At 45.7% G+C, this 24,805-nt stretch overlaps 1 protein-coding gene across 3 annotated transcripts in view; it reads right to left on the bottom strand.

The window, feature by feature from the left end:
• Positions 1 to 8,658, bottom strand: part of NBL1 (NBL1, DAN family BMP antagonist) — a 108,171-nt gene extending 99,513 nt beyond the window's left edge. Inside the window, exon 1 of one of the 3 annotated variants that reach the window (XM_085609097.1) lies at positions 8,448 to 8,658. The gene's annotated coding sequence lies outside the window, so the exon portion shown is untranslated. The other 2 variants (XM_085609095.1, XM_085609091.1) reach the window with 2 other exon arrangements.
• Positions 8,659 to 24,805: the final 16,147 nt, after the last annotated feature.

Genomic DNA, 24,805 nt, shown 5'->3' with positions numbered 1-24,805 from the left:
AATCCATTGGTGCGCGCACACACACACCAATCCATTGGTGCGCGCACACACACACCAATCCATTGGTGCGCGCACACACACACCAATCCATTGGTGCGCGCACACACACACCAATCCATTGGTGCGCGCACACACACACACACACACACACACACACCAACCCATTGGCACACCCACAGCAATTCATTGGCGCACACACACACACCAATTCATTGGCGCGCACACACACACACACACCAATCCATTGGCGCGCGCACACACACCAATCCATTGGCGCGCGCACACACACCAATCCATTGGTGCGCGCACACACACCAATCCATTGGTGCGCGCACACACACACCAATCCATTGGTGCGCGCACACACACACCAATCCATTGGTGCGCGCACACACACACCAATCCATTGGTGCGCGCACACACACACCAATCCATTGGTGCGCGCACACACACACCAATCCATTGGTGCGCGCACACACACACACACACACACACACACACCAACCCATTGGCACACCCACAGCAATTCATTGGCGCACACACACACACCAATTCATTGGCGCGCACACACACACACACACCAATCCATTGGCGCGCGCACACACACCAATCCATTGGTGCGCGCACACACACCAATCCATTGGTGCGCGCACACACACACCAATCCATTGGTGCGCGCACACACACACCAATCCATTGGTGCGCGCACACACACACCAATCCATTGGTGCGCGCACACACACACCAATCCATTGGTGCGCGCACACACACACACCAATCCATTGGTGCTCGCACACACACACCAATCCATTGGTGCGCGCACACACACACCAATCCATTGGTGCGCGCACACACACACCAATCCATTGGTGCGCGCACACACACACCAATCCATTGGTGCGCGCACACACACACCAATCCATTGGTGCGCGCACACACACACCAATCCATTGGTGCGCGCACACACACACACCAATCCATTGGTGCGCGCACACACACACCAATCCATTGGTGCGCGCACACACACACCAATCCATTGGTGCGCGCACACACACACCAATCCATTGGCGCGCGCACACACACACCAATCCATTGGCGCACACACACACACACACACACCAACCCATTGGTACACACACACACACACACCAACCCATTGGCACACCCACAGCAATTCATTGGCGCACACACACACACACCAATTCATTGGCGCGCACACACACACACACACACCAATCCATTGGCGCGCACACACACACACACACACCAATCCATTGGCGCGCGCACACACACCAATCCATTGGCGCGCGCACACACACCAATCCATTGGCGCGCGCACACACACCAATCCATTGGCGCGCGCACACACACCAATCCATTGGTGCGCGCACACACACCAATCCATTGGTGCGCGCACACACACCAATCCATTGGTGCGCGCACACACACCAATCCATTGGTGCGCGCACACACACACCAATCCATTGGTGCGCGCACACACACACCAATCCATTGGTGCGCGCACACACACACCAATCCATTGGTGCGCGCACACACACACCAATTCATTGGCGCGCACACACACACACACCAATTCATTGGCGCGCACACACACACACACCAATCCATTGGCGCGCGCACACACACCAATCCATTGGCGCGCGCACACACACCAATCCATTGGCGCGCGCACACACACCAATCCATTGGTGCGCGCACACACACCAATCCATTGGTGCGCGCACACACACCAATCCATTGGTGCGCGCACACACACCAATCCATTGGTGCGCGCACACACACCAATCCATTGGTGCGCGCACACACACCAATCCATTGGTGCGCGCACACACACCAATCCATTGGTGCGCGCACACACACCAATCCATTGGTGCGCACACACACCAATCCATTGGTGCACGCACACCCACACAAATCCATTGGCGCACACACACGCACACAAATCCATTGGCGCACACACACACCCCAATCCAATGGCACACACAATCAAACAATCAATGGCACACACAATCAAACAATCAATGGCACGCACAATCAAACAATCAATGGCACGCACAATCAAACAATCAATGGCACGCACAATCAAACAATCAATGGCACGCACAATCAAACAATCAATGGCACACAAACAATCACACACACACACACACACAATCAATCAAATCCCACACACACTCAATCAAACAATCCCACACACTCAAACAATCCCACACACTCAAACAATCCCACACACTCAAACAATCCCACACACTCAAACAATCCCACACACTCAAACAAACAATCCCACACACTCAAACAAACAATCCCACACACTCAATCAAACAATCCCACACACTCAATCAAACAATCCCACACACTCAATCAAACAATCCCACACACTCAATCAAACAATCCCACACACTCAATCAAACAATCCCACACACTCAATCAAACAATCCCACACACTCAATCAAACAATCCCACACACTCAAACAATCCCACACACTCAAACAATCCCACACACTCAAACAATCCCACACACACTCAAACAATCCCACACACACTCAAACAATCCCACACACACTCAATCAAACAATCCCACACACACTCAATCAAACAATCCCACACACACTCAATCAAACAATCCCACACACACTCAAACAATCACACACACTCTAATTCAGTCAAGTCTAATCCAGTCACACACACATTAACCCAAGCTCACACATACAGATTCTCTGTAATAGAAGCACAGACCTGCCCTAGTAGCAGAACCCTGACACCAGTCTAACACGCGGTGCACACAGTCCCATTAGATATCCCCGCTAGAGGTGGGCGAGCCACTGAAAGCTCGAGCGTGAAGCATGGCTCTGGCTCTGCTCAAGGTTCTGTTGGAACCTTGAGCCCATGACAAGCTGGGCTCTCAAGTGGAAACTGCTTACACCCACCATCTACTCAGGGTGTGGCGTTACAATCAGAGCAGCCAGCTTTGCAACTGGGGAACCAGGCTCAGAGTTTCACCATCGGCTCAACATCCTGTGATTCTGGGCAACTCACCTAACCTCCTTGTGCCTTTGAAAAGTGATTGTGACCTAGTGTAATGTAAGAGAAGTTCATTAAAGTGTCTCAATACCTTCGGTCGAGTAGGCGCTACATAGGAACAGCAGAAAAATGCACAAACAGGTAAAAAGAAAGCGTTAACATAAAAAAGGGAAGACAAATAGAGACCTATTCAGTGGCTGATTTGTACAAAGTGAAACCAAAAACCTGGATAAATCGTGCCTTCTCAGCTTAATTAGTGTGATTTTAGGCGCATATCTTTTTTCTCAAAACCTTATTTTTCTTCATTATTGCGTATGAAAGCTCTTTCAAATATGTGAGTTCAGAATACCAGTTGTAAAAAAAAACTATTGTGTTTGAGATAATAGACTACAAGTTGCTCTATATTAATCTGGAACACATTCAGTGTTTACATGGCAATAGTCTTGCCTTAGTTCACCAATGGTTCATGTTTAAAAACTAGCACCTTTAATAAGTACTTCACAGTGCAGTGCAATAACGTGGTGTATTATTGCCAAAGCTTACATGCTAAAGAAAAACACTTTTTTGAATTTCAAAAGAAACATTATTATAAATGACGTGATGTTTGTTGTATGATTTATATAGCAAACGTTTTCAGGGCTCGGCTCGTGCATGGACTTTAAGAGCTGAGCCAGACCCTTGGCTCGGTGCTCTCTGTTAATTTTTGGCTCGCCCACCTCTAATCCCCGCCATACAGATACACTCCAAAACAGGCCCACATACACACTGTACACCACGCTCCAACCCAGGCGTGCAACACCCATTGGGCTCACGGGGCTTCAGCCCCCCCACCCCCCGTCGTGTGTCAGCCCGGCTGAGACAGCTTTGCGGGCTGGCGACCCTCTAATTGCAGCCGCACCAGAGTTCTTCACAGGTCTTTAAAAGACCATTTACTTGTTAATGAGGCTTTTGTTATGTTTTCACCCCTTCTTAGAGCCACTCTGCCTATGGCTCGTAGAATTAGCCCCCCCTCCCCCCCCCGAAATCTTTTTTAGCCCCCCCAAATAAAATGTGGCTCTAGTAGCCCGCCTGCTCCAACCAACACACACGCAGGGTCAGCTTTAGACCTGGTGGCACCCGGTGCGAGAATCATTCTTGGCGCCCCCACACCCAATGACCGCCTGCTCGGTTTCTCTCACTACCACTGGACAAAAGTGCCCCTCATCTCTACAATCATAAATTATTGCTAAATACACCACCCCTCTTGAGGTCAGCGCCCCCCTCCACAGGTCAGCGCCCAGTAAGGCCACACCAGTCGCACTGCCCTAAAGCCGGCCCTGCGCACACGCCCATTACACCCCACCACGCACTCGCTTACCCCAGCATCCAAGTTCGCTATATGCAAGTAAAATATTTTATTGTTTTAGTCTTTTCAATACTCGTTTACAAAATTGTAATAAAATTGTATCTTAAAAATATTTATAAAACCAACATTGCCTTATAAGGCATAACTAGTTTGATTAAATATTGCTTGCTCGCTCATTAAGATTGCTGTTGTAGAGTCGTAACGTCATCACAAAATTATGAAATCATTGACAGCATTCAATTATCGGCAAAAGCTAACGAGGGTTAATTGTCATGTAATCTGGCACTCGCGCTCTCAAACTCAGCACACAGTCAATGCACGTCTCTAACTTTTGCACACTTCCCTACACAACTTCAGAGCAAAACAGTTTTTATACCACAACTCCACAGGTACAATCGCAGACCCAACTCCCACACTCGTCCCCTAAGACACTCTAGCACACTCTCTGCAACCTCAACACTCTAGCACTTTTTGTCAAACCACTGCACTTTACCCACTACTCACCCTTGTGGCAAATACTCCACACTATGACCCAAACACCCACTTCCAGGGCAAATCCTTCACTCTGTGACCCCAGCGCACACTCAAAATCCGCAAACTCCAACAGTACTCACCCTCATGGCAAATTCCTCACACTCCCACACACTCACTCGAATGGTAAATCCCTCTCAGTGACCACAGCACTCACTCTCGGCAATTCTTTCACATTCCCACATCTCTCATGGCAAACCCTTCATTCACTGCGATTACAGCAGTCACTAATTGCAATTCCTTCATAATCTGTGATCATAACACTGACTCTCACGGCAATTCCTTCGCACTCACTTATGTCAAAACCCTCACACACTAACCACAGCACTCACTCTCATGGCAAACCTTTCACACACTATGACTACAACACTCCATTTCAAGGCAAATCCTTCATAGTTTATTACCACAACATTCACTCTCAGGGCAAGTCCTTCACACTGACCACAGCACTCGCCGGCATGGCAATGTCTTCACATTACCACAACACTCACTTTCATGGCTAACCCATGAGCCTCTGTGATCTCTTCACTCACTCCCATGGCAAAACGTTAGCACTCCAACCACAGCACTCACTCATAAAAATCCTTTCACATTCTGTGACCACAACACTCACTCATGGCAAATCCTCACACTCCCACAGCACTCATTCTGATGGCAAATGCTTCACACTCAGACCACAAAACTCACTCATTACAGTTCCTTCAGACTCCCACGACAGCACTCATTCTCATGGCCAATCCATCACCCTCAGTGACCACAACACGCACTCTCAGGGTAAATATTTCGCACTTTGACCACAGAGCAATGCACTCTGCCAGGGTGACTGCCTAACTCCATGTCATCATGGACACCCTTTTCAATCCTGGACATTCCACCCACAATTCATTGCTATCAGGTATGTTAATTAGTTTATTCGTTTTTCACAAAAATCCCTTGAGCCCAAACAGTTTGATAGTGAACCTATGAACTCTCTACGATAACCTGCTACGCACTAAGTAATTGCGCTACCCACTCACTCTAAGCCCACCACAAACCAAAGAGATCTCAAGTTGTCCCTGTCCAGTGCTAGACGTTCACTATCCCCCGTTTTCCATTCTGAGAGTTATAGTCCACCATTTAAACAGAAAACACATAACTACAAACATGGAGATGTAAAGGATAAAACCAGATCTGGAAGAGTGCCTCCATTCAGATGTGGTAAAACCTAAGAGCACTGTCTCTTTGTAAACACAACAGTCCTTAACTCACTCTCATCCCAAGCACACACACACTCGACCATCACTCTCTCAGTACTTTCTCTGTAACCCAGTTTCTCTCTTAATTCAGCCAGTTTTCCAGCACCCGAGCACCAGCACTGCTCCCTCCTGCAGCATTCTTTCACTCCGACACACTCTAAAGATACGGCACACACACATGCTCTCAACACACGGCACACACACACACAAGACCCGGCACACACACACACACACGACCCGGCACACACACACACACACGACCCGGCACACACACACACACACGACCCGGCACACACACACACACACACAAGACCCGGCACACACACACACGACCCGGCACACACACACAAGAGACCCAGCACACACACACACACACACACACACAAGACCCGGCACACACACACACAAGACCCGGCACACACACACACAAGACCCGGCACACACACACACAAGACCCGGCACACACACACACACGACCCGGCACACACACACACAAGACCCGGCACACACACAAGACCCGGCACACACACACACACACAAGACCCGGCACACACACACACACACACAAGACCCGGCACACACACACAAGACCCGGCACACACACACACACACAAGACCCGGCACACACACACAAGACCCGGCACACACACACAAGACCCGGCACACACACACACACAAGACCCGGCACACACACACACACAAGACCCGGCACACACACACACACAAGACCCGGCACACACACACACACAAGACCCGGCACACACACACACACAAGACCCGGCACACACACACACACAAGACCCGGCACACACACACAAGACCCGGCACACACACACACAAGACCCGGCACACACACACACACACACACACCCCCGGCACACACACACACACCCCCCCGGCGCACACACACACACACGACCGAGCGCACATACACTCTGTTTAGTCCAAGCACACTCGTCATGTGTAGCAGTTTACCCCCACCACCCACTGTCTCTAGCAGCTTTCTATTCTCTCAAAACCAAACTCTTACCGATCACACATTCTAGAACATGGCTGTCACTCTACATCCGACTTCTGCAGACCCCCACTTAACTATTACTGGACCCCCTCTGGATCATTATTCCCAGCCTAACTATTTTCTATGATTTGAACTGCAAAACAATCCACACAAAAATACAGAAACAAATCAAACAAATAAATAAAATATTCAATTATTTGTGTAATTAAAAAAATAACAACATTTAATTGTAAGTTTAAAGGTTTTCTAAATTAAAATTGAGGCCACTCATGGTCCATACTATATTCGGTTTCATGCACTTGCACTGCTCCCGAGAATCATTCTGGCACAACTAACAATTCTTTAGCCTCCAATTTCAAGTTCCTTCACATTTACAGAACGTATTAAAAGCTCAATTTTACATGTTGCTTCTTTAAATACACTTGAAAAAATATTAACAGATTAACAAAGAATGTTCTAAACTGTCGCGGACCCCCAGGGGTCCCTGGACCACAGGTTAAGAACCACTGTATCTGCCTCCCCCCCCCCCCCCCCTCTTTGGCTGTTTATCTCCACCTATCCACTGCTTTCTCTCTATATTCCCAGAGCCCTCTCACTCAATTCCTAACTCTCTCACCAAACCTTCTCTAACCCCGGCAATTTCGTTACAGATCCATCTCTCGCTAGAATCCTTCGCTTACTCCTAAATGTTGATGTCTCTAACCACAGCACCCACTCCGTTGACAGAGGTCTGTCACCTCAGGTCCCTCTCACTTCAACACATCTGTAAGAAATGTACTCTCAGCCTAGGACACTCGCTGTCGAACACTGACTTTCCGTTCCGAGCACCTACACCTCCGTGCATCAGCACTCACTGCATCTCCAGCGGACTGTCTCTCTCTGTCAAACGCTCACTAACGCCGTGACCGGCTCGCCACTCACTGTCTCTGATGAAATAAGTAACTACGAGTGTCTCTTCGTCCTTCTCCCCAGCACTCTAATACAAGGCTCCCAACCTCAGTACACGCCGTCCATCCCGAACACACGCCCCTATCTCGCCTTCTCCCTCCCCAGTGCCCTCGCTTCCCTCCAGGCGCTCTGCTTTCTTTCCGTCACTCTTTCAAACCTTGACATTGACTCTGTTCTCAGCACCCTTGCGTTTCAAACACGTCCGCTCTTCACCAGCCCTCTCTTTCCAGCACTCGCTGTATTCCAGGCACACGCTCTTTCGCAGCGCCCGCTCTTCAGCCTCTAGTTCTGAGGCAGGTCGCGGCGCAGGAGCGGCTCGGACACTTACCAGAAAGGGTCCGTCAGGTAAGTCCCATAAAGAATCCTCCAGGGTGGGGTCCCAGGGGCTGGACCGAAGGGAGTCCTCCCGAGAGACCCTTGAAGTCGCCAGTAAGAAGGGAGCTGGGATGTATAAGCAGCCCAGCCCCAAAACTCCTCTCCTAATAGGGAAATGGGATTTGAAGCCTCTGCTCGCAGCCCACTGCTGGAGGGAGCGGGAACTGCAGGCAGGTCCAGGAGTGAGCCCAGGAACAGGCAACGCCAGGCAATGAGCTCAGCACGGAGCTAGGCAGTGACCTCAGCAGCAGGCACGACTAAGGCTGCGAGTTAGCGAAGAGGCCGAGCTGGTAGCTCAGAGCTCTCGAGGTTCCCCGGTTCATGGAAGACTAGCTCAATGAGTTCTGAAATTTCCTTTGAATTCCGGGACTTGTAGTCCTGGTTTTCGTAATGGGTTAAACGGGACTACAAATACCAGTATGCAATGGAAAATAAACTGGACTCGGTGAGCTGCTCACAGGTGGATTTGGATAATCTAAGAGCTCAGCAGGAAGGATCACCGAACTTTAGAGCTCTGTTTGCTCATCAGTTAGGTTCAAGACCTAGCTTACAACAGGCACAGCAATTTGTGGTTCATGAAGGGCTACTAGCAGGCGCGCAACACCCATTGGACTCAAAGCCCCCCCCCTCGTGTGTGGCAGCCCGGGATGAGACAGCTTCCTGGGCACACACACAGCCGCACCCGAGCACTTCACAGGTCTTTAAAAGACCATTTGCATGCTAATGAAACCTTGCTGTTGTTTCACCCCTTCTAAGAGCCCCTGCAGCTCCACTCTGCTTATTGCTTAAAGATTCAGCCCCCCCCCCCCGAAATTTGCTCCACTCTGCCTAATGCTTAAAGATTCAGCCCCACCCCCCCGAAATTTGTTCTTAGCCCCCTCCCCCCCCCCCCCCCCCCCCCCGAAATTTGGCTCTAGTTGCGCCTCTGGCTACTAGATACAGTGGCGGCTGGAATGTCCCGAGAGTGGTTGAGTGGGTGGTACATACATTTAAAAAAAAAAAAAAATTACCTGCAAGCGCGATACGACTTCCTCCTCCTCCTCCTCAATGGCCTATCTCTCCTCGAGGCAGGAAGGCTCCTAACTCCCTTCACCAATCCTAGCGCTCCTCTCACCAGCATGAAGCAGTGCAAGGATTGGGGGAAACGGCCTCACTCGGTGCTCCACAGCGCTCTGAAGGCTTTGGCTTTCTCTAACCTAGCTGTTTCAAGACAGGTGGCGAACAGAGGTTTAAAGTATGCTTGCGTAGCTGGCCGTCGCAAGACAGCCGGTCAAAAAGACATGTGCACTTTAAACAGAAAGTGCCCTTCTGTCTCTGCTACTGTCATTCAGCAGGAGCCCCGCCACCATCCTCATGCTCCATTCGGAATGGGGGAAGAAAAATAAAATGGTAATGAATTAACTTCATTACCATTTTATTTTTCTCTCTGGGGGCATTTCAGTGGGACGACGCTCCTCCGCTCAAATGGAGGATCCGCCCCAGACTAGATAGCTGCTAAGTTTTCCGAGTCAATGCATAACGTGCTCCTCCGGTCCAGGCCTTTTTCCTTTGACCTCTGGGCCTGGTAGCCCTGGTGTTATATTGGCATAAACAAGACTTGATACATTTGCTAGTACTTTGAGCTTGTCTGCAATCGGGAGCAAGACCGTGAGCTCAGAAGCAAGCAAGACCATGAGTATGACTTCAGGATCAGGCGGGGCTAAAACAAGTCCCAGAATTCAAAGGAAAAAACCTGAACTCGAGCACCACTCGGCCTCGTGGACCTGGGAAACTTGGCAGCTATGAAAAGTGAGCTCACCAGCAGGCAGGACAGGGTTCTTAGAAGGCAGGAAGAGGCCCATAAACTCAGCAGCAGGCAGTGGAAGTTCAGTGGGTTCAGCACTGTCTGGGAGGCAAGCTCGGCTTGGCCAGGAATAGGTGCAAGCTGACCCCAAGTCATATGTGAAACGTCATCTATTCCTGGCTTTTAGCTAATAGAACTTACGCTGGGATTTTTAAAAAAACCCATATCCATGTTAAACTCAAGCGTGCAAGTTCCAGAAAGCAACTTGTTGTTGGATCAAAATCTATCACTGGTTTAAGATGTGACTGTTGTAGTTGGACTGGAGGTCTGTGAAGTATGAACAAGGAGTCATTCTGATAGGAGGCAGTAACTTCACATTGGGTGCAATATAATATGTAGGGTTAGACTGGGAACCCTAAGCAGCTCTGGCCCCGGGAGGCTGGAATCGCATGCTCGATGCTTTTGTTACTGGGACTGATATTGGAGCACAGCTGCAAAACCGCCCCCCCCCCATCTCTGTTAAACCGGCCCCCCTTTCCTTCCAGCCTCCCGGAGAAACGCCCGATGCACAGTATAGCCAGTATGTCACTGTTTGACCAATCTTGACAACATTTCCCAAAATATTCATCCACCCCAGCTCCTTACTGGAAAGTTTTGGTGTGATCCATCAATTGGTGGTCAGAGGAAAAGGAGGGTCTCAAAATGCTTTGTCCCTATTCAATTTATGTTGGGGAATTTTAGACACCGATACAGAAAATACGGCTGAACAGAATTATACCCAATTTGGCAGAAAGCTACATTTTTACCCAGAAAGCATGCTTTTTGTGATTTGGTGTACGTGTTCAGCTGTTTTTGAGAAATTAAGCTCAAACAAATGTTTTTTCTTGTTGGTAAAAGCGCCCCATGCCGTACTTTCACTTTAATAGTGTGCTCGCCCCTTTCTTCAGACGCGACTCGCTGTAACCTGAACTCGGCAGCAGCATGTAAAGAAAAGGGTGTGGCCAGTTGGTTACTCGCAGGGTGTTGGTCACCTGTGGGGGGTTGGCCCAACCCTCGCCTGCGCATAGAGAAAATAAATGCTCAGTAAGGGAGTTGGGGTGAAACCCTCAGAAATTAATTGAAATAAACATAGGTTAAATTGATGTTATAGTTAGGTATGGTAAGAAGATTTTACTTTATGTTTAAAAGAAACCTTAGAAATTCACTGCAAACATCCAAGGTTAAAGGGATGTTATAGTTAGGTATGTTAATACAATTTTACTCTACATGAAAAAAACAGAAGTTAAGGGGAATAAAACAAAGGTTAAAGTGACATTGTAGTTAGGTATGGTAATAATAACTAACTTTACATTCCAAAAAACCTCAGAAATGTACTAAAAAAACAAAGGTTGAAGTGACGTTATAGTTAGGGGAAAATGTCAGTCATAACATCCCGTTTTATACCCGAAAACACCACTTAAATTAACTATAACTTGCGCCCCCACCTTTGCACTGCTTATGACTTCACATATTACATCACCCAGCACATGTCAAATGACATAGTTGATGATATCACTGTTGATACCTCAAATGACATAATTGATGACATCATGATGAAATCATTCAACCTCTTCTGTTGAAATTGCTCTATAAACCAGTAAAGATTTTCAGGTATGAAAGTAAGCACTAAATGGCACAGAATCATATCAACCATAAATCATCCTTCACACACATAAGCCCCCTTAGATGAACCATGGTCCTCATACACAGAGCCATCGCCATATACCGAACACTTTGCAGATAGCCCACCTCATGTGGTCAATCAACCAGACATGAGTGAGCAAGCCCCTGCTGCACTCATTCTTCACCCTCTGAACACATCTGTGGGAGAATTCACTCCCACCAAACACTCAAGCCCCATTAGGTGGCCAAGCCCTTGCTACACACAGTGTTTGCACTGTACCAAAGCCTACACAGAAAGCCAACTTCTTGTGGGAAATCAACAAGACATGTGTGGGAAAGTACCTACAGCGAACAGTCTTCACCCTGTGCAGAACAACTCCACAGAGAGCCCACTCCCTCTACACACCCAAGGTCCCGTAAGTGGTGAAGGCCCTACTACACACAGCCTTCACCTTATCCCAAACACTTTGCAGATAGCTGATCTCTTGTGGGCAGCCAAGCAGACATGGGTGGGCAATGATCTGGTGCATACAGTCTTTACTCCTATGCATACTGTCTCATGCAGAACCCACTCCCTCCTGACACTAAATGCCCCTTAGGAGAATAATCACTTACAACATACAACCTTCTCCCTGTTGCAAAGCTTTACAGATGGCCGACCTCTTATGAACAATCAATGAGACACAGGTCAGCATGCCTCTTCTGTGTACAGTTTCTGCCCTGTTATGATCCCTCTCCACACTCAAGAATGGGGGGTAAAAAATATCATATTACACTCTGCACATCTGCATATATGTTATATATGCAGATGCAAAGAGTGTAATATGCTATTTAATTACATTGTCTCATATCACAAGTCCCCTCCCCTAATAGAGATAATAAAAAGCATATTCTACTCTGTACCCATGTTTATAAGGTATATGCCATGGTATTTTTTCATGTGAACATGTTTTAACGAAAAGTATATAACAAAAAATAGGATACAAATGGTTAAATTTGTACAGTATTCTAAAATCACATTGAAAAGACCAGACCCCATGTTTATTAGGAGAATTGATTCCCTGTATAAAGAAATCATTATATTCAATCTATGAAGCAGTAGTGTTTTTCTCCTGGCAGCAAAACTGACTGGAGATTTGCTGTACTGTGGTAATAAACTTGAATTTGACCTCTGCACTGTAATCATAGTTGCATGAATGTGTATTTATTTGTATAGTTGCTCTAACACACACACACACACACACACACATTTATATATATATATAAATTACCCAGTGGTTGTCGCCAATGGGTGGTTATTGTTAGGTCAGCTGTCCCGTATGAAAATCGTTTTTTGTGTTGCTAATAACTTTGGCCCTGTTTGATGAATCTCCAAATAAACTTTCCCAAAAAGTTTTACTTTTTCACTAGCTTGTGCATGAAAAGTTTTGGGGAGATCCTTCAAGCCGGGCAGAGAAAAGACTTAAAACTTAAAATCTAAATGCATTTTCCATAGACTTTTTTAAGAAGGGCTACAGCAAAAACAGCTGAACGGAATTACGCCAAATTTGGCAGGAAGCTAGATCTTAGTCCAGGGGTTGTGCTTTCAGTGATTTGGTTTAAATCCATTTAGTAGTTTTTGAGAAATTAAGGGTAAAAAAAATAACTGTATATCTGGACAGTTGGGTCAGCGAGAGGCTCGGGAGACTCATGCGGGAGAGCCAGTTGAAAAATAGAGCGTTCTGATTGCCCAGGGAGCTTAATTTCCCTTAGGCCATCTGGCTCCCGAGGGAATTGGACTCCTGTGGGAGCGAGCACTCTGACTGGCTGGCAGCAACATCAGAAACCACAGGGAGCCCACCCCCAGGGCTGAAATTTCAAAACATTTAGAGGGGATCACACGGCTCCCTGTCCGAGCCATGACCCCCAGGGCTGAAATGTTTAAAAATGGGGAGGGGTTACACAGCCCCCCTCCTTAAGGCTTTTAAGGCCCCGGGGAGCCCACCCCAAAGGGTGAAATTACTGAAAATGAAGAGGGGGCTATGCGGCCCTCCTCCCTGAGCCATTAATGGCCCCAGAGACCCCATACATTAGGACCAGCTCACACGCTATGTCCCGGGGAACCCTTCCCCGGGACATAGCAGTCTCCCTTCCCACGCCAGCATGAGCAGGGAAACATATGTTTTCTCCTGCTAGGCAGGAGCATTTTTTAATCTCCCACCTAGCAGTAGCCATCACAAAATCTGCTCCCAACCGGCGGTAGCTTTAAAAATGCTTCGGCCAGCTAAGAGCAGACTTTTGATTTTTCCCTGCATGCACCGATGTGGAAAGGGAAATAGATCATAATATTGCTCCTGCTCGGTGGTAGCAGCATTAGCAGCTTCAGTAGTGCGGGCCCCGGGTCATAAGGTCCACAGGGCTGGAAAAGGCTCAGGGAGGGGGCTCACGGGCCCCTTTACCTTTAATTTTAAAGAACTGACCTGCTGGATGGGGTCCCGCGGGCCTAACAAGGCTCGATGAGTGACCCTGGGAGATGGGGTCCCCAGGGCCTGATAAGACTCAGGGAAAGAAGCCACATGGCCTCCTCCCTTTTAATTTAAAAAAATGGCCCTGGGGAATGGCGTCCCCAGGACCTGATAAGTCTCAGAGAGGGTGGACACTTGGCCCCTCCTCCGCTGCAAAAAAACAAAAAAAAGGACCTGGGTGATGGGGTACCCAGGGCCTAATAAGGCTCGGGGTGGAAATACGTGGAACCCTCTTCTTTAAAAAACATAAGGTCCTGTGGCCATCCCAATGCCACGCACAGCCGCGGCCAAAGGCAATGCACGATGTGGGTTGGCATTACGTATGGCAATAAAATATTTAATTATGTTTAAAAAAAACTTGAAATTCACTGAGAAAAACAAAGGTTGAAGTAACATTATAGTTAGGTGGGATAAAAAGATCTGTTTATGTTTAAAAAATAAACCTAGAAATTCACTGAAAAAAATAAAGGTTAAAGTAATGTTATAGTTAGGTGAATATGTCAGTAACATAGAAATTCTTGCGCCATTGCCATGCACTGCTAATGACCTCACATATTACATCACTCAAGACATGTTCTATGCCATCATTTATGATGTCACTGATGACATCTCAAATGACATCATTGATGATATCTCTGATGACATCATCCATTGAGTGTGTTAGTTTGTTTTATGGTTTACATAGTGGCGGGTAACCACCATATTCGTTTTCTATCTAATTTTGTACTCCAGCTAATTGGTATAAGTGGGTACAAATGGATTGTACTCGTAATGCACGTGCCTCATGCAATGGAGGAGGAGTTTTCTGCCTTTTGGCAGTCACTGGCCCACCATGACACTCTGAAGCCAGAGACTCACTCTACCCCAACACAGCCACATTCTCCTTATTCAAGAGAGAACCACACCACAGGTCTGGAGACAGGAAGCTGTGCCTACCATCCTGGTAATGGGAGTAGAGTTTTTTCATGCAGGGCTCTCTATACGTAGCATTAGAGCTACAGCGGAAGTGCTGAGTTCTAGGGCTAGTGACTGGGGCATTACTACGCAGAGCCCCTGAGAACAAGCACTTCTGATGCAGCTAATGATCATATCTACCCCTTGCTTTAGGTGTTCCTCTCTGGCAAGTTATTTTCCATTTATTCTGGGAGTTTTGATTAAGAGTGGCTGGCATTCATTTTTAATGGTGTTTGGATGTTTTCTTCAAGAGTGATGAGAGTAAGAAGAACTAGTCATCCCTGTTCTTGAATGCAGGTAGAGCCTTCATGTACAGCTGGGGTGGCACCGGGTGGAGCAACGATAGATAACCTGATCAACTCTCTGTCCTGGGAGTATTCAACAAGGAGTTCATCTCCCAGTAGTTGTAGAATCAACTTCTCTATCAACGGGGCAGGTGTCAGGATGATGCCATATGCTGAGTTCTGATTGGCTTGTGATTAGGTCATCTTTATTTATATCCTCAGAAGTGAAAACGCCAGCAGCACCAACTTATGGAGATAGTGCCCCGCCTTATTTGAGAGCACTGTTTCTCTGTCTCACTGTACTTGGCTACAGTTTGTTCATGGGGTGGCAGTCAACACAGTGCTAGGTAGTGTCCTCCAGTGCAGCATTATCTGTGACTTGGAATGCCTCTTCATGGCAATAGGTGCATTCCCACTTGATGCAAAACTTCAACAGGCAATCTGAGGATCGATGAATGTTATAGGATTGGGAATGGATGTTCCGTATTTAATTGACTTTCAATGGAAAATGCATACCTCTCATAAATATCTGGGGTGCAGATGAAGATTTGATGCCTTGGACCATTCTTTGGGGTGGACTGTGATCCCTGCAATGAAGAAAACATTCCCTAAGAAATCCATTGGGGCTTCATAAATTCATTCTTTATTCAGAACAGTGAAGGCAAACTCTTGTAAAGTTCTTGTCGAGAACATGCAAAAGAGGATGACATGGCTGACATTCACGATTACCGGGATGTCTACCAATATTTTTTGGATTACATATTGAAAGGCTTCAGCCATGAAAGACCCTGTAAGTGCCTACCCATGTGCAGTTTTAGCACATTGTGGATTGAGAAGGATGTGATGCACAACTCTTCATGTAGTTCTAGCCGATGGTACCCGAGATTAAAGTGCAGCTTGGGGAACCACTAGGTTGACCTGCATATCATTGACAGTTCTCTGATGATTTTGTGGTTCTGTGTTTTGCTGTATTTTGGGATTCTTTGTTTCTGAGGCTTGCTGAACAACCCTAATGAGTATGCGCAGTCTGATTGAAATAGTAACCTCTTCGTCTTTCAGCTCAAACTGTAGCATGGCTTATGGCCTGCTACTTTTAAGAAGGTCAGTAGCACTGAATGGTAAAATAAGTACAAGACACTGAAAGACTGTAAATTAATCAAACTCGCTATGGCATGGAGAAGTAAGATCTGCAGTCTCCTTTGTGGAGTATGTCACATTATCAGACTTCTGTCTGATAATACTGCAATCATCAGTCCAACATTAGCCTGGAATGCCCTGCCCTACGAACTACCAGACACTCAAGACCTTAGGCTGTTTAAGAAGCAGTTAAAAACCCTGCTCTTTAACCAACATCTAGCTGCGTTTCACGCCCTTCAGTCTCCTTCATACTGGCTTTTGCGCCGGGACACTCCAGAGTATTATAAATATATAATAACATAACACAACAATCATCAGTCCAAAATTATTGCAAGTCAAGTACGTACTGCAAAGAAATTTATTTATTTATTGAACTATATATAACGTGAGCCTGACCCGTCTGGGTATTAGAGTGCTGCATTTATAGCAAGCAAGTCATACATATCGGAAAAAGAGAATAACAACTGACAATCACAGAAGAAATAATCATGGAGTTACATATATACAGTATATCATTAAGCATATCAGTTTCCAGAGCCACGGGAGTCCACCCAACGCTAGTCAAACTGAAGAAGTCTCAAGGCTCCTAGAGAAGGACTCTATACATCAAGAGCTTTTTTGCTTCTTTTGTGAAGGAGGTGGTCAAGGGGTGTGTCGTGATTATAGGTGGTAAAGTGTGACAAAATATTGGGGCATGGCCAGAGATGGAGCAGTTGTAGGTTTTCTTTTTCTTAACTTTTGCGGTTTCAACAATAGGGAGTCATGTCATAACTTGTAAATGAATTCTTAGACATCTGCATCATGATATTAAGTATTTATTTTAATAGATTGACAAAATTATTGATCTTCTAATGCAGAATCAGGGAATTTGTGGTAATTCTCCCCTGTATTTTTGTAAACAGGAAAAAAAACTCTATTCTTCCTGTGCTGACTCCTACTCGCACACATCCCATGAATACACAGAATCAGAGTAGGAGGACAGGCGTTCTCATACATCGCTCATAAAGCCTGAAACAGTCTCCCACTCCACATCAGAGCCTTCTCCTCTCTTCTTGAATTCTGCAAGAAGATCTGGTGATAGACAGGGCCCAACAAACCACACCAGCTCAGGGCCAGGATACCCTTGCAAGTAATAGTGCACGTTACAAATCCAAATAACATAACTTGGGAGCTATAGTCATTTGGCGAGCAATCAGAAATGTATATCTACACGGGGTCTCTGATTTTCGGATTAGCAGTTGTGAGAGAATTTAGAATGACTTTATTTTCAGCCATTTGGGTTGGCGGAATGCACACTGATGTCTGGTGACATGAACTTCATTGTTCATTGCAAATGCTCTATAGAAGCTTTGTGGTCACCCAGGAGGCCCTTTAAAGAAAACATACTGACTCCTTATATGCTGATGATTTGTTTTTGAATCCAAGATATTCCAGATGGGCAGATCAGTGACTCATGGAAATATTGGACACATTTGGCTTGATGGGATAAATCTGTATGGCTTACAAAGGTTGCTGTACTGAAAGGATTATTTTTTGCTTTAAATCGGATAACCAGCATCACATTTCGTTGAGCGAACTGATCTAAACGAACCATCCAGTGAATTGTCTTTACGAATATTGGGTCCTAATTGAAAAGCGGACTAATCCTCAGGGGCTTTTTAAACAATCGACTGTATGTCCTGAAGATGGTCTGACAGACAATTGCAACAACAGACTGAAACGTCGACTTTCTCATCTATTTCTGTAACATTTGTTGTACCGCAGTGAATGTTTTCTGTATTTCCAGATTCATCACTGATCTAAATATTTGGAGTAGATGATTGTGTTCATGATTTGTAGGTAGTTTCACACATCCTCGATCATGTTGTGTTGTTGTTTTAGAATGTACCCTTTTCAATTTTATCAATATTAAAAACTTTTGTACTTTTGGGAAAAGATTCTCCTGTGCTTTTGAAATTATCATTTTTTCATTTATTGTATATCTTTATATAAGTACAGATTTGGTCCAAGGTTCAAGACCATTTGGGGTTGTCCATGTCTGTCATCTTCGCTTGGTTATAAATATGTAAAACCCAATAAAATATTTATGTAAAACAAGAGACCGTACTGAAAACTGAAGAGGCAGTGAGCCTAGAAAGTTCAGGCCACTTCTGCCCGAAGCGTTTCACAACAAGATATATATATATATTTAGAGAAAGGTCGTTTTTAGGGTTTAGGGTGGAGATGGGTTTATGGTGGCAAGGTTATCTTAAGGATTAGGGTGGGTTTGGGTTTATTGGTGACAAGGGTATTTTTAGGGATTAGGGTGGGCCTGGGTTTTTGGGTGGCAATGGAATGTTTAGGGTTTAGGGTGAATTTGGGTTTTTTAGGTGGCAAGGGAATTTTTAGGGTTTAGGGTGGGTTTGGGTTTTTGGGTGGTAAGGGAATTTTTAGGACTTAGGGCGGGTTTGAGTTGTTGGGTGGTAAGGGAATTTCTAGAGTTTAGGGTGTGTTTGGGTGGCAAGGGAATTTTTAGGGTTTAGGGTGGGTATTGGTTTTGGGGAGGCAAGAGTATTTTTAGGGTGGGTATGGGTTTTTGGACAACAATGGTATTTTTAGGGTTTGGGGCAGGTATCGGGTTTTGGGTGGCAAGGAAACTTTTAGGGTATATGGTGGGTTTGGGGTTTTAGGAGGCAAGGGAATTTTAAGGTATTAGGGTCGGTTTGGGGTTTTGGGTGGTAAGGGAATTTTTAGTGCTTAGGGACAGTTTAGATTTTGGAGTGGCAAGAGAATTTTTGGGGGATTAGGATGGGTATGGGGTTTGGGTGGCAAGATTGTATGCTTGTGCGCCTTTGTGTATATATATATATATATATATATGTATATATATATATATTCACTGAAAAAACCATAGGTTTCACACACGTTATAGTTAGCTGGACATTTCACTCATAAAAAACCAATGAAATTCCCCCGTTATAGTTAGTGCAGGCAACTATAACTCACGCGACCGCAATCCTCTGCTGATGACGTCAGATATTACATCACTGTATTTAGACACTTATTTACCCAAATCTTCTTCCATTAATCTTTAGCTATACATATATTACAAATATTTATTTTTCATAAAGACACATATGTCATCAGTGATGTAATATCTGACATCATCAGCAGAGGATTGCGGTCGCGTGAGTTATAGTTGCCTGCACTAACTATAACGGGGGAATTTCATTGGTTTTTTATGAGTGAAATGTCCAGCTAACTATAACGTGTGTGAAACCTATGGTTTTTTCAGTGAATTTGTACGGTTTTTTAAATGCAAATTTTTTTTTGAGATTTTTGGTAAACCTATGTATAAAATAATATATGTACTATATCCTGCATTATGGAATGGTTAATTTTTTTTTTTATGCATTTTTTTCCGTGCGCGTACGGTAAGCTGACGCTATGCGCTCCGTACGTCATAAGTACGGTGCGCTTACGTGATACGATGCGCGTACGGTAAGCTGATGCTACGCGCTCCGCACGTCATAAGTACAGCGCGCTTACGTGATACGTACGTGACGTACGCGTACACGCGGAAGCAACGTCGCGGTTACGCAGGGGCATGTAATGCGCATTGCCGAGTGCGTCTTACATACGCGCTCCGTAAGCGTCACGTTCGCGCATGCGTACTTGTTTCCGAGCGCGTACCGTAAGCTTACGGAGCGCGCACGGTAGGTCATGTGATCCACAAAGAACACTTTTCATTGGTTGAAACTACTTTCAGTTCCAGAAACTTCCCACACCACACCCATTCCCCTCATTACTGCTTGTGATCCCCTAGGAGAAGGAGCTGAATTGACATTGAGATACAATGGCAGAACAGCAGACCTCTTCTGAGAGTGAGGCTAGCAGCACCACCATCATCCAGAGAAGGAGGAAACAAAAGAATTCTTTTGTATGGGAGTATTTTACTTTTCCAGAGGGGGAGAAAAAGGTCAATGCTCCATTGGTCACTTGCACACTTTGTGACCGTGTTTTATCTAGAGGAAATCCAAGGAAGAAGTATTCCTTTGGAAATCACTCTATGATGAGACACCTTAGGGATAGACATCCCAGGACCTTTGCTCGACATACTGGAGAAAACTCTTCAGTAAGTCACCAGAGCCCAACCTCAGAAGCTCAGCCGAGTACATCATCGGCAGCTCAGCTGAGCCCTTCCTCTGAGGTGGGAGCATCACCTTCTTCTGCTCCTCTGGACGTTAACCCTCGATTTCGGAGGGTTGCAATGAGGTGTACAAGGTGTTGTGGTCTTATTGTTTTTGGGGAGACCAGTGTTTCCCTTATTAACAATAAGATAGACCAGCACGTTTGTAGACGCTCATAATATTCCAATTCTTTCTTTCCTCCATCCCTGTATTAACCCAACGGCTCTTTTAAGAGCCAACCTTACCTCACAATTTTTTTTATTTTTTTTTAAGCTTTCCTTTTTGAAAAAATGTTTTTGCCGTGCGCGCACGGTACGCGTAATTACGCGAAGTTCGCAGAATTTTTCCTCACGGAATTTCTCAGTTTACGCCGTGCGCGTACGCTGCGCGCATTCGGCGATTTTTTGAAAAAAAAATTAAAATTAATTTTTTGCCCTTGGGGGTCCTTCTTTGACCCCCTGACAAAGGCTAGGGGGTCAGGAACTGTCCAGCCTGCCCCCTTTTCACGTTATCCACCTTTGTTTTTCACCCCCTCAGACTGCGAGAGACAAAATGGCGGCCGACACTTCCTGATTTCGACCGATTCGAATGTTTACTGAGATCTAACAACCAATCAGAATCGCGCTCGCGCACGGCAGCATGCGCGTACGGTAAGCTTACGGTACGCGCTTGGAGCCGGCCCATAGATATATATATTGATTTAAATGCTATTTTCTCAGGAAATACTGAACAGATTTACACGAGACCTTCAAAAGGCACATCCCTGACCTGAGGGCTACCTCTCTGCCAAATTTCAAGTAAGTCTGTTCAGCTGTTCAGGCTGTAGCTCGGACTAAAGGTCCTATGGAAAAATGCATGGGGAAAACGCGTTTTGGGACCCCCCCTTTTTCTCAGCCCCCGCTTGACGAATCCTCCCGAGACTTTCAGGGTAGGAGCGGAGTGTAGCGCCCCACCTATTTTGAGAATTTCGCGAGGATTCCTCAATCGGCGCCAAATTTATTCCAAATAGAATGTTGCGGATTTCCTATGGAAACACGGTCCTAACTATAACTATCTACTGGCGACCGCCAGTAGATAATATATGTATATATATATATATATATATATTCACTGAAAAAACCATAGGTTTCACACACGTTATAGTTAGGAATTAGCATTTAAAAAACCTTGCAAGGCAGGCAACTATAACTCACGCGACCGCAATCCTCTGCTGATGACGTCAGATATTACATCACTGTATTTAGACACTTATTTACCCATGTCTTCTTCCATTAATATTTAGCTATACATATATTACAAATATTTATTTTTCATAAAAGACACATATGTCATCAGTGATGTAATATCTGACGTCATCAGCAGAGGATTGCGGTCGCGTGAGTTATAGTTGCCTGCACTAACTATAACGGGGGAATTTCATTGGTTTTTTACGAGTGAAATGTCCAGCTAACTATAACATGTGTGAAACTTATGGTTTTTAAAGTGAATTTGCAAGGTTTTTTAAATGCTAATTCGTAACTATAACGTGTGTGAAACCTATGTTTTTTTCAGTGAATTTGTACGGTTTTTTAAATGCTAAGTTATGTATTTATTTATTATATTTTTTTTCAGGTTTTTCACCGTGCGCTGTGGGCGAACGGTGCGCTTCGCGCACCGAGCACCCACAATTCGGCATGCGTGCAACGTGCGCGCACCTCGCAATTTTTAAAAAAAAAAATAATAGTTTTTTTCGCCCTTGGGGGTCCTTCTGTGACCCCCTGACCAAGGCTAGGGGGTCAGGAACTGTCCACTCTGCCCCCTTTTCAAGTTCTCCACCTTTTATTTTAACCCCCTCAGACTGCGAGAGACAAAATGGCGGCCGACACTTCCTGGTTTCGACCGATTCGAATGTTTACCGACATCTAACAACCAATCAGAATTGCGCTCGCGCACGACAGGGTGCGCGCATAGTGCGTGCACCCTGCGCGCGTATAGATATTGATATGCTTTTAAATGCTATTTTCTCAGGATATACTGAACAGATTTACACCAGACCTGCAAAAGGCACTTCCTTGACCTTATGGCTACCTCTCTGCCAAATTTCACGTAATTCTGTTCAGCCGTTCGGGCTGTAGCTGCGACTAAAGGTCCAATGGAAAAATGCATGGGGAAAATGCGTTTTGGGACCCCCCCTTTTTCTCGGCCCCTGCTTGACGAATCACCCTGAGACTTTCAGGGTAGGAGCTGAATGGAGCGCCCCATTAGTTTTGAAAATTTCGCGAGGATTTGTCAACCGGCGCCAAAGTTATTCAAAATAGAATGTTGCGGATTTCCTATGGAAACACGGTCCTAACTATAACTATCTACTGGCGACCGCCAGTAGATAATATATATATATATATATATACACATGTGCATAAATATATTATGACATCATCATTGGCCTTAGGGGTCTTGAACCGCCTACCTCAGGAAGTCACTAGCCCAGCCATCCCCAGCGGCAGGGAAACACAGACATATTGGGGTAATATATATCTGTTGAATTTTTACAAGGCATATGCCTTTACCATACATGCCTTTACAATGAAAATTTGTTGCAAATGCATGCATGGTAAAGGCATATGCGTGGTGAAGACTTGCATGGTAGTGTTGCAGTCAATATAATGACCGTTGGTAAGTGTATGTGTGGTAATGTCATGCCTGATTCCATCATACAACTGTTCATAGGATTGTAATCCATAATTTGCCCTGGGACACCTATGGACAGTGGAGCCTGTGGTCTGCTGGAGGTGCTGTTAACTGCATTAGAAGTCTCCAGCCTTGAAGGAGCCTCTATGAATGGACTGACCCTGTAGTCATGGTCACTTTGGGGCTCTTTCCCTTCAGACCTGAAATTGGTAGAGAGAACCTCTGCAGCTGTTAATCACACGGTAAGTGACTTCGGGACAAGGTGGCTTGACAGCTACATGCATGTGTTCATCTTAACTTCCTGCTCACCCCTGGCCTTGAAATCAGCTTGACGCAGCTCAGCGGCACCTATGATGGATTCCAACCTGACTCCTCCCATTGAAATCCACTTTTTTCGTGCACTCGAGGGTCATTCTTCAGCGCCTGGCTCGAGCTCAGCATACCAGCTGCAGCAGCTCATTAGAACGGGGCTTTGACAATGATTTGAAGTGACAATTTTAATCCAGTTACCTTGTTTTAACTGCTTGACCAGTCACACCCTTTGCCACTTTTGGGGCGCGGGTGCTGATTAATAAATCTTTATCGTTTGAACCAATTTCAATTATTTTGGTCTTGAACAATCATTAAACATTTTTATTTTTATCTAATTTTGGTTTCGAATTGAATGTCTTTTTAAACTATCTGGACAGTACTGGTCATTCCCCTAAAGAGTAGTCTTTCTGCTCAAACCATGTTACCAAACACGAACAGAAGGGTTTCTGACAGGAAAACGTTGCACTCAGACTGTGGAACATAGACCAGAAGGCCGGTTTCTGACCGGTGCCTTCCTTGATATTGGCGCCACGCCATGATATATATTCTTGTTTTACTGTCATTGAAATATGGTCATGACTTCAACTTACAGAACTGTTCCTCCATCATGGGCTTACCTGAAGCTCTCGTGTCAGTCAGCACATTCATATGTAGACCTTGAATGGTGCATATCTGCCAACTCACACGCTGCCACCGTGTGATGCACAATATCATCTGCCATCACACAGTCTCCCAGTGAGGAGCTGATATCACATGGTGGCAGGGAAAGCAAGCTGTAAATAGTGGTTTTCCATCTCGTTTTCTGAACCTTTGAACTGCCGACGTCCATTAAGGGGTTT

Source organism: Triturus cristatus, chromosome 1_2 (assembly GCF_964204655.1).
Source record: "Triturus cristatus chromosome 1_2, aTriCri1.1, whole genome shotgun sequence".
Lineage (NCBI taxonomy): Eukaryota > Metazoa > Chordata > Amphibia > Caudata > Salamandridae > Triturus > Triturus cristatus.
This window is presented reverse-complemented; position numbering and strand designations above follow the sequence as displayed.